The 19,172-nt window shown below is 36.5% G+C and overlaps 1 long non-coding RNA gene across 1 annotated transcript in view; it reads right to left on the reverse strand.

The window, feature by feature from the left end:
• Positions 1-17,967, reverse strand: part of LOC127525084 (uncharacterized) — a 44,592-nt gene extending 26,625 nt beyond the window's left edge. The window contains exon 1 of the long non-coding RNA XR_007933248.1: positions 17,876-17,967. This is a non-coding gene — a long non-coding RNA (uncharacterized LOC127525084). The remainder of the gene's footprint in view (positions 1-17,875) is intronic.
• Positions 17,968-19,172: the final 1,205 nt, after the last annotated feature.

Raw genomic sequence — 19,172 nt, forward strand, 5'->3', positions numbered from 1 at the left:
TTACACTTGTTTTGTAAGTTGAACAGGGAAGGCGTAGGACGTAACGTAAGCGGTTTGAACTGCGAGAGACGTTACACTTTCTTCGTAAGTTAAACACAGAAGGCGGTCTGGAAGAAGCTAGTTATTTTACTTTATAACGTGTTAAATATGGATATTTTTCTTACACAAATGCATCGCTTTGCTTCAGAAGGCCTTTATTAAGCCCCAGAGCCACGTGGAGTACGTTTATGATGGATGGATGCACTTTTTTGAGCTTCAAATATGGTTTCCGTGCACTGCCATTATAAAGCTTAGGAATATCAGGGTGACTATTAATATAACTCTGATTGTATTTTTCTGAAAGAAGAAAGTCACCTATAGGATATACACCTATAGGATGGCTTGAGGGTGAGTAAATCATAGGGTAATTTTCATTTTAAAGTGAACGAATCCTTTAATATGACAGGGCAAAGTTAGTTCAGGGTGTAAAACGCCATTTGGTGTGACTACCCCGAAACGCAATGATATTTATGTATTAAAATAATTCTTTAGGTGTGAAGTATATATATACACCTACACACACAAATATAGATAGATTGTGAAATATTACTACATTTTAAAATAAATGTTTTCTAAATAAAGTTTTCTATTTTAACATTTTTTAAAATGTAGTTCATTCATATGATGGCAAAACTGAATTTTCAGCAGTCTTCAGTGTCTGAAGTTTTAATAGTTTAATGAAAACCCAAGATGTGTACAGTTACATTATGTGTTATTAAAAAAAAACTGACTTGATGGCTAAACCACATTTCAAAATTTTCTTAAAGATTGTTTACTCTTTCTTAACGTGGACACACTTATTTGTCATCGACCCTTGTACTCCTTTCAAAATGCAAACACACGCACACTATTGTTCTTTAAATACTGTCCCACTTTATACTCAGTAATATAAAGAGACCTAAAGAGACTGTAATACATTGGGTTACAAAAACAATTAGGCTTATTCATCCACTTGCTTTGACATATAGAGGAACATGTTCTGCATTACACAGTGGAAGTTTAGATGGAGCTTTTTCATACTGAGAAAGAGGGATGGGCTCAATCCACTGAAGTGTGCCGTCTACACTGATCTTTGAATCCCCTTTTGACTTCAAACAAACTTCCACAATTTACAGAGAGTGATGCATTTGATGGAGGTTATAACGGCGGAGTCACAACAATGCTAGAACAGCGTGGCGTGATAGATTGGGCTTCTGTAATCGTTCTCAGTTGCCGTTTCATAAATCTTCAATGGGCCGCTGACCTCAGTCCCAAACACTTCATAAATCAACATATTCAGCATTGAAGCGATGGAAGGGGGAAAAGGGGGAAAATGCAGCAGGGAATATGTTTAATCTAACTTTGCAGCTATTTAAAGCATGCTTCAAGTTCACCAAGGCAAGGTTCACAGATGCACGGGGAGCCACCTGTTGAACAATCATTTAGGAAGTAATAAATTGTGAGTCTTGATAAAGAAGAACCTGAGGCAGGCATCTGCTGCTGATTATAAATCGCACAAATTAACCAAAAGGATGTGTTTGATGTCAAGTATTAAACAAAAGGTTTACGGTTGTTTGTTTCAGTACAGCTTTCACTTGGTCATAAGGTGTGCAATTCATTTAAGGGCTAAATTTTGCATTCTAGTCAACATGCTGTAACCTAGGAGCTAAATTACTTGAAAACAGTTTGCTTGTATGGGGTCTGTTTGTGAATGGGAGTATATGGTTGCTTGGTACCTGGCGGGACTTATAAATGGCTGAGTGCTTGTGCGCCCATCTGAGCAAGATTGCTTGCTGAACAGAAAATTCAAATACCAAAAGGTTTTGGATTGTCTACTGAATAGCGGAAAATTTGTTGTTAAAGTAGCGTTTCTAATGTGCCGCCTGCAATAAAAAGGGTAAGAGGCCATAGAAAATGCAACATTTAATTTTCTATGCTTAGGATATAAAACTTAAGTGTGGTTAATGTTTGAGAGCTGCACAGGAGGGTGGGGGGTAATACACACCTTTTCTGTTTAAACTGCCAAATTCAGATTCCATGGCTAAAACAGTAGCACCTGGACAGAAGAATTCTCTGCATACTTTGGCTTTTAAACATCAGGTTCTAAGCAGACCATAAACCAGCACTGTCTGAAGAAATAACAATTATTAAACAGGATTTTATCATGAGCATAACTGGCCAGTGCAAAAAAGTTAAAATGAGACCATACTATTTCCTGTTACTCAAGGCAGTAAACAGAATATGTGTGTAATTCAGTTCCTCCCCAGCAGGGGCGCTGTGTTATGCATTTACTATCTTGCTCCAAAAAAATTAAGTTTCTAAGTTTTTTAACTTGCCAACAGGACATTACCACAAATATTTGTTTTGGAAAGGCATGTTTAATCAGAAAAAAAAGTATAATAATAATCAGACGTGGATCAAAAGTGGATTTTACATGCAATTTGAAGAAAACATATATATATATATATATATGAAGAAAAAAAAAAGGTTAAAAAAATGGGAAAAAAGTTTTTACATGCTTATTTTGAGTTAAAATAATGTAGAATAATTTGTCCAAAAATGGCTACACAAAGCGAGCCAGGACTGCCAGGTACATGATGCCCCTGTAACGGTGTGTATCTAAAGGTGCATTTCAAGGCCTTACGAAAATTTTCATCAAAATATTGCTCAAACAGGAATGGGTCTGTTATTCATCCCAGCTGTGCATCCCTACACTTCAATATCCTTTGCACTCACCAGCCCCCATTAATCCTAATGTCTAAGTTATTTCGCTCCGGCAGTATCTACAACTACATTAATAATCTCTGAGAGAGGGAGAGAGAGAGACGAGAGAGGGAAGGCCAGCCTGTCATATGCAGCACAGTCTTAATCATTGCATCAAAGTGTTATTGTACAGCACAGAACCGAGGCTGCCCGTGGAGAGCTTTCTCTGGATTCTCCATGTCAGATGGACTATTAATATGAAATACAAGCTGGTTGAAGAGACTAATATTCAAACCTGCTGTGATGCTTGGGGGGGGCAAAGATACTGAAACATGGCTAATGTTCTGCAGACAATCACAGCGCTTAGCTGTCAGTGACAAAACTACCACATCACAATGTCAGACAACCACAGTGCCTGCTGTGACTCTGTGAATCAGTGAAGATTTTATTCAATAAATTAAAATGCCGTTTGAGCAATTAACCAAGAGTAGTGGCAGAAAGTGACCAAATGCACCAGACAAAATGGACCCTGCAGTGCATTACTGTTTTTACATTTTAGGCTCACCTTGTTATGAGATTAGTCCCTCTGCAGCCACTGTAGCTGTCAGATATCTGTATTCACTGGCTCAGAAGCTAGTGTTGTTGAATGTGTGGCTGATATGAGGTAGTTTTTCATGAAAAACAGTTTTAAAAACTGCAGCAGACACTCCCAATTTCATCAAAATGTACTGTGTATACAGAGTAGAAAGTCATATCTAAGAACAATTACTTAAAGGTACGTTATGTAAGTTTTGGCTCTCTAGCGGTTAAAAAACAAAACTGCATGTATTTTGCCTCTGCAAGACTGTGCAAGTGAATATGACCCTTCAAATAGATAACACCTTAGAGTGAACTCTGTTAGAGAGCTATGGCAATTTATCTATTCAATAAAATAACTTACTCACCTGTTGAGTAATAAAACGCCATCTCCGCATCATTTTTACAAAATTTCAAATCCTTCAGTTTCCCGCCATCACCGAAAAGCCAAGCCAGCTGTGTCTTTGCCTCTGTTCCGCATTTTTTAAACGGGAGATTCCCCGGAGGTTCCAGGTTTAACATGCTCCATGTCAACCTTTCTTGCTTGTTATGACAACTAACATCTGACACTCAAGCCCTGGGTATATTTTGTTTTTTTACGCGTACGCGCACAGTCAAACGCACAGCCTCGGAAAGTACACTTCATTTGACTCGTATGCGTACGCAGGCGTTCGACGCATGCGCAATTTTGAGCATTCTCTCGCCACCAGTTACAACCCATGTAAACATCTTTGTATTCTTTCATGCTAAAGTTGTACAAATGAGGGTACTTTCTAACCTCTTCACACAATCGTCTATGTATGCCTCCATTGTCGCTGTAGCTTGCAATACAGGCGCTCTGGTCTGTTCTGTTTATGCAGTTTTTTTTTTTTTGACTACCGTGTGAACCGACGCCCCCCAGGGCATGGTTGCCACCTTGTGGATAAACTAATTACTGCAAAAAAATAAAAAATAAATAAATGCGCATGTACGACCTGCGCGTACAAGTAGCAGTTACAAAAATCTGGCAGTGCGCATACAGGGGTACTCTTCTGATGATGAAATTCGCGTCACGTGCACTGTACACTGACCCTAGCATACAAGTAAAAATGAACTATACTTTGGGCTTCACATACCATGCGTCAAAGTAGCCAGCGCAACTTTTCTCTATTTATGGATATGACGAGACATGTTACCAATGTTACCATTGTTTAACAACAATCCGATTGTTCAGCTTGAACGTCTTTCCGAAAAACTACCAGGAGACAAAAACCCCATGAAACAGATTTAAAAGTTGTGCGTTGTAAAAATGACATGATCTATGACCTTTATAAAGTGCTTGCCATTGTAAAGACTGTAGGGGAGAGTGGGGTAAGATGAGCCAGTGGGTAAGTTGATCCACCCCCTGTATCTTGGCAACCATACCCTTTTATTGTCATGTGACCATATATTTTGGAACTATCCATTATTTCTGCCAGACTGTGGAAAGGAGAAGCACATGGGAGGAGTGGAAGGCGCCAGTTTACTTTAAAAACAGTTTTTTGGCTTGTCAAAATAAAATTTTAACATAACAGATGTAATGGCTGTTACATCAAAGCAAATTTGTCCATGTCTAAAAATATTTATGAATCATATTGGTGATTTAGCAATTCATAAAACCATGCAAATCATTTAGTTAAATATTATCCTGAATTGGTAAGCTAGCTTGTTTTTCCCAAAATGGCAGCTATGGGGCAAAGTGAGCCAAATGCTGTGGGGTAAATTGAGCCAGTGTTTACCCCACCATAAGGCACTGAATTTACAGTGTAAGTGCTATAATTTCAATGTAATATTATGCAGCTGGGTTATTTTTTTCTTTTCTTTTTTGAGTTTATTTGATAGGAACAGTGTATAAGTCCACCAAATCCTTCTCTGATATGAACCAGAAGATGTTTCATCATATATATCTTTCCACCAGTAGTCTCTAATGGCCTAACATGGTCAACATTGCAGAAAAACTACCAGACCAAGAACATTTTGACTAAAATATTTATTAGTTTCAGTAACATTCATTCATTCTAATTCAGTTTTTATTTAATTTTACGCAAATTTCTGTTTAGTCTGTTTTTGGGAAGGTTACAACTGTTGTTTAAGGTATCTTTAAGAAAAGAAATATAAATATTTGTAAACGGATATTTGATTATTACATTATTTTTCAAAAGAGGTAATCTTTTAAAAGAGGTTATCTTCAAAATTTCACATGGGTTTGATTCAGATTCAGTTAGATGGTCAGTTTACACCCACCTACCGACTCGGCTCAACTTACCCCTAATCTGGGGCAAATTGAGCCACAGGAACACTTTTTTTATAAGAAGCCATATTTTTAGAGCCCTTTGTCATAGAACTATTCTGATCACTTAAAATGATAGGAAACATCCTGAAATTACTTTAAATACTTTCATTGTACTTCTGCCTCATTTTCCCTTATCGTGAGGACCACATAAGTAAAAAATGGCTCATCTTACCCCACCCTCCCCCTACGTCTAATTCAATATGGCGTCTAGAGAATTTATTGTGTTCTACAATCATATGCATTAATCACAGTTACTTCACATTATTTTTAATTAATAGCCAGTGTTCAAAATGACTTGAACTAAATGATTTAAACTGCTTGACATTTATTTGAACTATTTAACATACTATAAATAGATGGCACACTGTGTGTTTTTACATTATTAGAGGGGAAAAATCATACAAGTATAAAATATTTTCTGAGGCTAAATATTGCCAATTAATGAGAAAGTGAATTCCAGACACTTAAATGTCATAAATGTGAGGTGTTATTCGTTTAGAACAATGAACGGCTCCATTTAAATGGATTGCACCATGTTGGAGGTGCTGGGAGGAGGAATGATCCAACGATGAGCAGATTAAGAGAATGGTTATGGGGAAAAATTAAGGGGTGTAACTCGATTAGCCACTTGATTTGAGTGACATGCAGGTCTTGGCCTGAGTCAATCCAGGGAGTCTCTCAAAGGAATAGGTGATGAGAATAACATGGCTGCCATTGCCACCCAAGGCTTATTTACATTAAATTAGATTCTATTAATTTTCAAAAAATGCCATTAAATGTGACCACAGGGAGATACATATAAAATCATATTGCCAGTTTGATAATTGTGATTTGCTGGAGGCTTTGCTCTTCACTCATTTAATTCATTATTTGATTGTTTCAGAGGGAATGAACTACACAAGCTGTAGTTATTTCCATGTCTGTTTGTGTACAGACATGTGTATATGTGGGATTTGATGCCCTATTCTCATTTAAATGTATCACACAACACAATATACGCTGCTGTCTGTATGTACTTGAACTTGCACCCTCAAATCAGTGAAGGTGTGTGCATGCGAATGCATTTAAATGCTTTTTATCGAGTCTCTGTAGTATGTAAACACATATTTATTTTCATACATATGGTTTAATCTCCCTGAATGCATGTATATGATTATGATAATGTTTATCCACGTTGATGTACGTGCAGCCATGAGCATGATAAATCTATGCTGTTGTCTTACTCATCCTCCGACCCAATTTAAATCCACGGCTGGAGTCGGGGCAGGTCAGGGGTGAGGTGGGGAGAGGTGCTGTGTGTAAATTTGTGCAGAGCGGGTGTGTATGTGTGTGTGTGGATGGGGGTAGTGGATCTGTGTTAGTAAAAAGAGGACTGGAACTCGATAGCATGAGCTGAATCACATTCAATCTGTGTACCAAATTGATGGCGATGAAATTTGGAGAAGAGGGACACAAAAAAACACTTGTTTGCAGATTAATGTTCTGAATGGCGGTCTGTGAGATTGCCCTTTATGGATGGCTTCACATGTGGGCCTCAAGACCAAGTCTGAGGATTACCTACAACTCACTCCTGTTACACACTGCGCGCACACACGTACACGCGAGTACCATAAACCCAGTCGAGATTTTGTAGCGTTTTGTTGCAATATATTTTGAATGTTTCCAACAGTCGTATTGCATATAACAGTGACCGAATCTTTCAAAGCCACATTAAAAATATTGGTAACACTTTATTTCGATAGTCCACTTTAAACATTCTACTAATTATAAGTAACTTTGCAACAACATGGCAACTACCAGTCATTAGAGTATTAGTAGTCTGTCTGCTTAATATACCAACACTTTATTTTAATGGTCCCCAACAGACATTCTACTGACTATAAGTAACTTTGCAAGTACATGCCAACTAACTCTAACCTAACAGTCTATTTCTACTCTAATGAGACTTAGTTGACATGTAATAGCAAATTAATATGAGTTAGTTGACACATAGTTTACACATTTACTTAAACTTATTTGAAGTGGACTATCAAAAAAAGCGTAACCAAAATATTCACTTTAGTACAATAAACAGCATTAAAGACTAAAAATAATTGAATGTCTTTATGTAAGAATTTAGGGATTAATATATTTTGGATGCACAGATATCCTAAATTGAATGTTGGACCTCCCAGAATGGAAACATACGACAAAAAATGTGTTTTAAGACAATAGATCTCATACTTGCTCCTGTTTATTGCACTATTTTAAAATGCAATGAATTTTTCTTGAGGATTCATACAAATGTCTGTTGACTAACAGCAATAAATAATGCCATAAATATTCAATATTTTTAATCTAGTTTAATATATCCTCCCGTTTTATGCAAATTATGAGTCATTAGCATAATCACATTTGACTACATCCTTATAAACCAAGTGAAAGATTACAGCGCATTTTAAAATACATGTATATTAAAGAAACATATTCAAATGTTAATGTAAACGTGGTGTGGACTGTGAAGGAATTAGTGCGCAGTGTGTTCAGGCATTAGTAGACTCATATATGTATGACAAATCGTACAAATTCTAGGTCGGAACGTCAATGAGGAAAGTTTCCAATTGCCTAAATGTGTCATCAGATTGAGCATTTAAGAGAGGTTTCTTTAAACAAACACAACTCTGTGTGACTTTTTCTGCATTGTTTTTCAAATTTTTTCCCCCTGCAAAATTCATTACCGGATAAAATGAGTGTAAACGGGGAGGGGGAACAAATTGCAGAGATGGAGAGAGAAAGTGATAGTGAAAAGGACATTACCTATAGCAGCACTTAAGTTGACATGGGGCCTGTTAAAGCTTCAGCCAGATATCAAGCTGGATAAAGACGCCAGAAAAAGGCCATTATGTAGCCACGAGAGACTCTATCCCTCTCCCTTATTTCACTTGTCCCTCTCTCGCTCCCTCTCTCCAACCTTGAACTTGTCAGGAGTTCAGTGGCTGAGTGTCTGAGGGGCCCCCTGGATGCAAGTGAGCGAGAGGTCCCTTCGGATTCGTCCGACATCTCACCAGCCCCGGCTTCGTTTTCACTCCGTAGCCCATCTCTCATCCAAACTTTCGCTCTCTCACTCACACAAGCACACAAAAACAACAAACGGAGTTTTATCTTTGCCCCAAACATAACATTAACTACCGAAGAACTGGTAAGACACTATAAATCCGCCCCCAAAAGCCTGGATGGCTTCCTTCTCAAATAAGATCATTATTGCTCTAGTAATCCCATTAAATAGATCATTTTGCAAATATCTAAATCCAATTAATAATTTGTTTTCAAAGGAGGTGAGGAAAAACAGTATGCTATAGAGAGTTGACACGCTGTGACTCACAGGCCTTTGTTGCCCGCCTCAGCGTCAGCACTGCACGTAAGGCTGAAAAAAGCAAACTTAAGCCTGGAGCATCATGTTGGGGAAAACAGGATGATGAAAGCCACACTCATTACAGGAAAATAAGACATTCACTTTCCACGAGCTTTTTAATTAATGCGTCAGACTCCGAAAAGGCCTTTCCCCAGAATCCATGGTGCTTTAGAGAAGCAGAGCTTTTTTGATATCCATGAACCCTTGAATTCATGAGTCAAGGAGCACTCTGGTTAAGTGAATTAACATGTAATTAAATAAGTGAGCATCTGTTTTGTGGATTTTAGAGATATATATACACCAGAGACGTTTTTTTTTTTTTTTTTTCATAAGCACAGTCAAAGTAGTATAAGCCAATTAAATAACTAGTCTAAAAAAAATTTAGCAGTCCAGACTAACATTACCGTGAAATACTGTGCATACTCATTGCCGGTGCAACAAATCACAGCTGCGGTGAAATAACAGAAGTATAGTTAATTAGAACAATGTTTAAACAATGACTGCATACCTTAAATAATGCCCTTAGCAGTGCTGGGGAAAGTTTTTTTTAAAAGTAATCCGTTATAATATTTAGTTTCCCCAAAAAGTAACTAAGGCTACGGTCAGACTGCAGGTAAATGTGGCCCAAATCCTTTTTTTTTTTTTTTTTGTGCTCATATGTGACTCAGATCTGTTTTTGTCATGACAGCGTGAACAGGACAAACCTCATGGAATCTGATCTTTTCGATTCTGATTTGGGCCACTTCCATATGTCCGATACAGGTCTGATGTTTTGTAATGTGACCTCAGTCTGAACAGTCATATCGGAATTCATGCGACTTTTAATTCACTCTAGATCGACATTCGTCACACAATTCTGCACTCATGGGAGTTACTTCAAAGATTTTACATACCTGAAGTTATCAAGACACCTGCAGGTTCACCTGCAGATCACACAATAAATAAATGTGTAATCACCTACGTTAATGTCCTCTGTGTTTACTTCTGTATGACAGCGTATTACGTGACATCTTTTTATCATTCTTTTGCACATGCGGGTCAGTTCAGGACCATGATCTCTTCACACTGGAATCTGATATTGGCCACATTTAAAACAACAATGTGAACAGAGCTATACAAAAATAAATAAATAAATCAGATGTGAGCAATAAATCTGAATTGAGCATTAAGGCTTGCAGTGTGAACGTAGCCTAATTGCATTACTTAGTTACTTTTTATGGAAAGTAATGTTATGTTAATTTTGCTTTACTTTTTCTAACCTGGGCTGGACTTGCTTGTTTGTTTGTTTTTTTTAATAACTAAAAAAGTTCTGTTTTTAGCAAATGTAAAGGCCCTTTCACACCAAAAGTAAAATGAATTAGCATCAAGCTGAAGGAACGCCTGAGCTCAAACAAACCTTACAGCTGGAGAATAGGACACAGGAGAAGAAAGTTCAACACTCTTCCTTTAGCAATAAAAACAAAAATGGATCACAAATGTGATGTTTATCTAAAGTAATTTTTGCTTTTTAGTGTGGCTGAATTTGGTCATTGAAGGTGAGCAGCAAAGACATAGTGAGATTAAATTCATAAAGTATAAGTATAGCCTATTTGTATTGTTTAACATATTTAATTATTGCAGGTTTGCGTATAATATTCTGAGTTTGCACTTCACTGTTTTGATTTATTTTGAAGAATATTGAATCTGTTTTTGTGCAAGTGAGATGAGATGCATGCTCACATTTAGTCTAGAACTGCAATAGCCATCATGTTTCAGCGCACACAACACCTCTGCACTTACAAATTCTCTCAACATGGGGACAGAAGTGTCAGTCAATAAATGGGAAAACAAAGTAACTTGCGTTACTTATTTAAAAAAGTATCTCAGATGTTTTGTAAATATAAAAGGAATGCATTACTTTAGTTACTTGAAAAAAAGTAATCTGATTACATAACTCCAGTTACTTGTAATGCGTCACTCCAACACTGCCCCTTAGTATGGTCAAACTTTTTGCGTTTTCCGTTCATGTTTATCTTTTTCATGACTTTTAGTTGTGCTGCTCTGAAGTAAAAAAAAAAAAAAAATTAAAAACATATAATTAAATTATATATAAACTTAATTTTCCTTAACTATTATCCACATGTCTGTGGAAAAATAAAAAATCATGTTAGAAGACAATGTGAACAGGTTGTGAGAACTTGTTTAGCAAACGGCATTTGACACAGAGCAAATTAGCAACTGACAAGTCCAGCAACTCAAAAAAATAAATAAATAAAATAAATAATTAAAAAATGTTTTAGTGAAAAACTACTAGGGGCCTTTTGCTTGAAAATCTACTATGGCTTTGCAAATACAGCACCTATTATGCAAGTTAAAAGTTTAAGTCAAATAATGGTGAAAGACACCCATTTTTATTAAAAAAAAAAAAAAAAGGGCATGAAAACTCAGAATATTATATTTTTATCAAGCTCTAAATTGTGCCAAAGTGTTTTTACTAAAAGCAAGGGTGCTAGGAGGCTGAGTTTATAGGTTTTACCAGGACCGCACACACATGATGGGTTTTCATGTTTTATGGGGACATTTCATTAACATAGATTTTTATACTGTAAAAATTGTATTCCCCTAACCTTAAACCTAGCCCTAAACTACTAATCACAGAAAACCTTCTGCATTTTTACATTTTCAAAAAACATACAAGTATGGTTTATATGCTGTTACCTCATGGGGACCAAAAAAATGTTTCCACAAGGACAAGGATTTCAGATATTGCCATCTCTGTGGGAACATTTTGTTCCCATAACATATGGTATACTTGAAGCATACACACACACACACACACACACACACACACACAATTAATTTCTCAATATATATATATATTTATTTATTTTCTACAGATTAAAGAAATGCATACAGGTTGAGATGACATGAGCAAATTAGAATTTTTTTTTTTTGTGTGTGTGAAATTTTACTTTAATTATATAAAGTTATATAATTAATGGGAGAAACCCGCAAAAAAGTTTACACGTGACCATGTGCAGACCGGCATCATGTGACATTGTCACACTTATCAACACATACAAGCATTCTAAGGAAAAAAAAGATGACAGGGCTAGTTAGTACTTCAGGTGGGGACACAGAACACTAGTTTAATAAACTGTAAAACACCACAGTGGAAATGAATGCACACACAAAAGATCAGGTATTATGAGGAATATTTGTGATCAGTAAAAAAATATAGCACCTGTAACTTAATATTGCAAGTATCTCAGCTGCATGTACCTCATTTTCCAGGTCTGCCATAGACAAAGCACCTAAATGTATTATCTTTAGTGAGAAAAAAGAAGTTCTGTGCATAAAGAGCGCTGTTTTCAAGTGTCTGAGCATGCAGATTGCCCCCTCTTGTTTGTTTTGATCGGTTAATGAGTGTGCCATTTAGATCTTTATCATGAATGAGAATTCGAGGCTCACAGCTTTACTGTGCCTGAAGAGGTGTGTGTTACTTTTGGGGAATTTATGCACAGACACTCTTGCTGTTGATTTCATGGTTTTTGCTATCTCTTAGTTAACAAATGTAGTTAACAGAACATTGTTATGGTTGAAAGGAATGAGAGAGAAACACTTGAGGGCGGTTATGACATATCTCTGTGCTTGACTGTCCTTATTTGCACCTATGTGGGGAAAAAAGTCAAAAATTCAAAGACTGTGACCAATACAGAGGAGTCAAAGTTTGAAAGCATATTGAAAATCATGCAAGCAAATATGCTTGCATTTATCTGTAAATATGCTTAACCCTTACATTGTGTTCCAGTCAGTTTTACCCCAACTTCCCCAAAAAAGTAATCATTTTGTACCCCTTGTTTTCTTTCAATTAGGACAGGTTTTGTATTTCTTTTTCGAACGGAATGATTGTAGACCTCATTGAAGAAAAATATGAGATGGAGGAAAAATTATTTGTCAATGCTTTTGCGTTCGCTCGCAAAAACTTTTGCGTTCCACCGAGAAACTTTGCATTCGCTTGCAAAGAGCTCAAAAAGTTTTGCGAGCGAACACAAAGTTTCTCGGGGAAACGCAAAACATCTGCAAGAGAACGCATTCACTTGTTATTTTTCCTGCCATTTCATATTTTTTTCCACCACCATGTCCCTTTAGGAGCTCCATATGAAAGAGAATTATCAATCAAACAAATAATCAGTACTAAATGTGTCTAAAAAAGATGTTGTTGACTACCATGTTAAAGCAGCACAGTGAAATGACTGGAAATGACCAATTACCTTCATCCCAAAATGAAATCAGAAAGAGTTGACAGTTAATAGAGAAAAAACATGTGCTAAGGAAAAAAATTTGAGGGCAGAGAGAAAGAGAGAGGGAAAGATTCCGAAATGGAAGCTGAATCTGAGCAGAGGTCAAACTCTGGAGGTTAATACCTGCTGTTGAACACGGTGGCGAGCCTGCGCTGAGCTCATCTCACTAATGAAACAGAAACACATCCTCTCCTCAGCTCAAACGCCGATCGCTGCCAGCTAAAAAAGCAGCCCATTCATGCCTCCTGGCAGTCTGTGTTTAAGTATGTGTGCGTGTGTATGTGTGTATAAGGGGAATGTTACCTGCCCTAGTGGAGTTTGATTAATGAAGAGAACAATAGCGCTCTTGTGGATGGCTCAGTCAGCCCCACTTGGTTCTGGTCCAGTGAGTCAGAGGGTACTCCATACTCTGGCCTTAAACTCATCCACATCTACCCATCTGTCCATCCGTCTTCCTATCTGCTTTCTCCTTCAGTATCTATGCTCATCCCGGTCTCTCTTCTTATTCAATTCAGCCCCTTCCTGCTCTTTCAGGATATACAGTATATCACATCTGTGTGTGTGCTGATAAGCATTGGAAACTGATGTAGAGTTTCAGTCCTAATGGACATTCTCTGTCAAAGAGCAGGAAAATACCACCGTCAAAGACTGCAGGACATTTTATACATTTATGGGCGTTTCTTCAACTATGGTGACTTTTGGCTCTGTGGACTTTTTTAAATAAAATAAATGTTCTTAAAACACACTTTTCACACTCTCACTAGTTTATTTAAAGGGATAGTTCACCCAAAAATGAAAATTTTTGTCATCACTTACTCACACTAAAGTTGTTCCAAACGTGTATAAGTTTGTGTTGAGCACAAAAGAAGAATGTTTAAAGAATGTCAGTAATCAAACATTTGATGGTAGCCATTGACTTCCATAGTAGGAAAAAAAAAAATACTATGGAAGTCAATGGCTACTGTCAACTGTCTGGTTACCGACATTCTTTAAAATACGTATTTTCTTTCGTGTTCAACAGAAGAAAGAAACTCATACAGGTTTGGAACAAAAAAATTTGACAAAATTTTCATTTTTGGGTGAACTATCCCTTTAATGTAGACATACATACAATTCCCACCAGATTATGTTGTGTTTATGCAGCACAGACTAATTTCATTTTATGTATCCCAAATGTTCCTAATAAAATAATATTTTCACACTTTTTGCACAATTTAACAAAATTACAGCTTAACTGGCACATTAAAAACTATGCCCAATAAAAATATTCTGCTTATTAGTGATATTTACTCTTTTGACACTAACATCTGTACACACATTATTGGGGCACATAAAATTACACCACAAATGAGGGACAGTAGTGTTTTTTGATGTACAAAAATGTATAAAAAATATATTTTACACACACTTAAAAAGGTTTAAGTATATTTCACTTCTTGTTTAGATTGTCATAGTCTTATTTTTATTTGCGATATTTCATATTTTTAGGATGTTTTTTCATCATTGAAACTCTGAAGCAAGGATAAAACAAAAAAGATGCATTTCATTTCCATATATGCAACAAAATACTGTATTGTTTTGATCTCTACAGTTTGCTAGCAAGAACATGATGCATGTTTCTTTGTCACGCTTCTTTTCCTTCTACTATACAGGTGTATCCTTTTGCTCTTATAATTCATCATGTGACAGCCAGCAATTACTTATTTGGATGAGGATATAAGAATCTCCATTCTTACAGTCTGACAGCTTAATTCTTGCCCCGTCAAAACCGATGCCTCACAATTAATTACTCATATTTTCCCAACTCTCACAGTCAGAGACCCCTTTTGAACCCCCCTCCCTCTATCTGTTGCCTAATTGTATCAAAACACCCCTTCAAATCGAACCACCTGCGAGTAGTTTACAAGGCCGACTCTTGTGCTCATTTTACTTGCAAATCAAGAACGTTTCAGAGAAAAACACGGATGGGAAAAAAAAGAGGGGTGACTGAGGGTCAGTGATATTCCAGCCAGCCTGTGCTTGATGGCTCATCACCCAGCTATGTGACACTTGCAAAACATTGGAGAATTTCCACCTTGTTTGCACTATGGAAACGGAGCGCGAGAGACCCTAATGAGGACATATGGGCGAAAACCGGCCTGAATGACGCTGTGGGCCTGTTTTGAGAAGTACTGCGCGATTATCTGCCATGTTCCCGTGTTTATAAAATAAACCTTGGCATGTTTGCAAGCACGCCGCTAAGAGGGGATTGTGAGAGCCTGGGGTTGTTAGCCATGACTGGGAACTGAACGATCATTCTTCATGTCAACACCACAATCATTTAGAAAGTTTGCCACAAAGGCCGAAAAATAAATGAAGCATTGTGAGGCCGTATTGGCTCTCCAGGATAATTACAGCGTCAAAGGAAGAAGGTAAAACATCTGTGCTGACTCATATTCAGCAATGCTTCATTTCTGCACCAAAAATGCGCTCGGCACGATTTGGCATCGCTGTTTATCATTATAGCCGGGGTGACCTCGTGACTTCTGGGATTACTAGGAGATGGGTTTCAGTCCACGGTTTGCTGTCAAGTGGTGTCAAATCAGCAGAGTATTTGACTGTAATGTAAACGGTCTGGCTTTCAGAGGGAAAGGAGGGAGGAAGAAAATGAGAAAGTCTCTCGATAGCAGAGAAAGAGGCGAACGTGAATGACTCGAGCTAATTCATTTCTTAAACACCACTGTAATCCTCACTGGTAGCAGTTTTATAGTGGGGTAAATGATTGTTTATCTCAGATTAATTTGATTAAAGAGCTTTTAAGTCTCTTCTGTGGAGCGCCCATGGAGCTTTTCTTTGTAAGCGGCGGAAAGCAGCAGTGCATCTTTCCAGCCAGTCATTTTCTGTAGATTAGAGGATTGTAATTAATTGGGCAATTGGCTAATTGTCCTGTTTCTTAATGAGGGACCACCGAGAGACTGATGTCTCCTCTTGCACAGTGACCTTTTTCACGCCGGAGACACTGCCAATTTTATTCTGCCAATATATTTAGTCCATGCTTAGCTATAGGCTAAAGAATATCCAAACATAAAACGTCCCAAAGAATTATTCTATTGAGGTTCAAAAAAATGGGAATAATGGGAAAAAATACGGCTGGGAAATCATATCACCTGTTGTTAGCGGCTAGCAGAGAGGATTAGAGTGAAATTACACTAAGTACCTTGACACCTCTAATGCAGGCAGAGAAATTAGAGTATTCACATGAGACTGACTGTTAAAGCTTTACGAAGATTTCAGACGTAGTGAGATGCAATAAAAGTGAAGTGACATTCACACTGGGGGAAGCCGGTTTGATTTTAGGCACCTGTAAAACGGAGGTGGCAGGTGTAAAGAGGGATTGGGTCCCACCATCATGATCTATCAAAACCGATCTTATATCATTACGTTTGCAGCTTTCCAAAGTAATATGTTCCGTCCCAACGAGAGAGATTATACTGCTTTGCTTTGTGATGAAGTGCATGGGACCATCATCACTCTTAAAAATTAATTACAAGAATGAATGAAAAAACTATTGGAAAATTAAAATGAATTTTTTAACAAAATTGGGATAATTATATAATGATTAAGATAAGCTGTTTAGGCTAATCTAGTTCAAAATGCAAGTGCAAAATTCTGTGTAGTATTCATGTTGAAAATAACTTTGGCCATTTTAGAAAAGTGACTTAACTCAAAAAAAAATTTCATGTGAATGTATTCAAAGTTTTTTGAATCATGAATATCATTAGGATCTTAGATTTGCTCCATTTCATACAAAGATTTTATTTTTAAAAAGGTTTTTTTTTTATTTTTATTACTGACCTTGACAAAAGCATGTATTTAAAAAAAAATATATATATATAGTAAGAAAAAAAAACATGCCTCACGTCATTGACCCATAATTAGTGCACAGAGAGGGAAATAAGTCCTTGAGAAAATCTTGACAACACTGCATTATTGTACAACCTCTATTGAAATTCCGTACTAAACAACCTGGAATAAAAGTGCCACCATTTTTCTTTATGCTTAATCCCTCACTGCATTTTCTTAACAGTGAAAATACAATCATAATGCAAAACAGTGAGGCATGAACACTATTTTCTTGATGTTAACTGTCTGTGTTGACGGCCAAAGCTACAGTGTTACAGATTATGCTAGACACTGAGGTTTATAGGTTAAAAAGTAGCTTGGTATCATATCCTTTAATATAACAAATACAGACTAGTCTAGTCACGGTCATCCTGTCCTTCTTTCTCTCTGTGCTCATTTGGCATGATCAGACATCTGAATGTGCCCTCTGTTAGCATTGAGACAAGAAAACTAGCTGGCCATACATTTTCAGACTGCCTAGTTTACAGCATACCAAACAAATAAAATAAATAAACAAACAAATGCATCACACTAAAATTCAACACTACTTCAAAATTCATCAAGCATCACAGTATTTACAAAATCAAAACACAGAGACACTAGCTGCTGGAATGACACCTCAATCATCCATTTTGTGAATGTTTTCATCTCATCAGATAACTCAGTATGTACATGCTTTTGTGTACTGAAATATGGGAAAAAATACAGCACCTCTCATGTTTTAGTGTCCATCCATTTGGTCTCAGTGTTCCCTGTTATTAATCAAGAAAATAACATGGAGAAATGTACACTATTTAATTGAGCAGTTGTTAAAAGCATATGAAGGAGGGTGTTGATCAGGTGACTTAATCTAGCCAATGAGAGGAGTTGGATTTTCCAAAACAAAGGTTTGGGTTTATATAAATGATCACATTTTCATTTCATTTTCAGAGGATCTGGAAACATTAGAAAAACAATATTAAATAATAAAAAAGTGAAATAAAAGGCCTTGCAATGACAATACATCTACTATTAATATATCACATTACATAACACAAAGCAAAACAAGTTATAGAAAGAAAGTTTTGTATTTTATTTATTTTTTCACAATCACATCCACTTAATAAATATATATTTACACTACCAAAATGTTGGGGCCAGTAAGATTTTTTTTTTTAATACATTTATTCAGCAAGGACGCACTAAACTGATTAAAAGAGACAGTAAAGACATTTATAATGTCACAAAATATTTTAAATAAATGCTGTACTTCAGAACTTTCTATACATCGAAGAATCCTGAAAAATATGCATCACAGTTCCCACAAAAATATTTAAGCAGCACAACTCTTTTCACCATTGATAATAATGATAAATGTTTCTTGAGCACCAAAATCAGCATATTAGAATGATTATTGAAGGATCATGTGACACTGGCTGCTGAAAATTCATCTTTGCCATCACAGGAATAAATTACATTTTTAAATAAATTAAAATAGAAAACAGTTATTTCAAATGGTTATAATATTTCACAATATAACCATTTTTACTTTTTGCCTTGGTAATCATAAGAGACATCTTTCAAAAACATTACAAAACCTTACAGACACTAAACTATAAAATGGTAGTTTATATATTTTTAAAAAATATAATAATTTTCACAACACATTGCATTTGGTGTAATTTTCCAAAACCTTGAATGAAAGCCTAAAATGTATTTGAATGAGCTGGAAATTCCTTTGGAAGGAAAATGACTAATATTCTTAGTATTCTCTTCATTGAACATCTTTCTGCTGAAATTTCATTAACCACATTTAGCACAGAGCAGCTTTCCCTAATGTGCATCTAAATCCATCCACTTCAATTCTTCACCATGTGTTCAATTATCAGAAACAGCATAGAGGAGGAAGATGCGCATTTAAATACCACAAAAAGTGTCAGCAAGGTGCCGGAAGAATAAACATTTATGACGGTGAAGGAAACAGAGAGAAAGTGTGTGTGTGAGAGAGAGCAAAATAGGAAATAGAAAA

Source organism: Ctenopharyngodon idella, chromosome 13, assembly GCF_019924925.1.
Source record: "Ctenopharyngodon idella isolate HZGC_01 chromosome 13, HZGC01, whole genome shotgun sequence".
In the NCBI taxonomy this organism is placed as follows: Eukaryota; Metazoa; Chordata; class Actinopteri; order Cypriniformes; family Xenocyprididae; genus Ctenopharyngodon; species Ctenopharyngodon idella.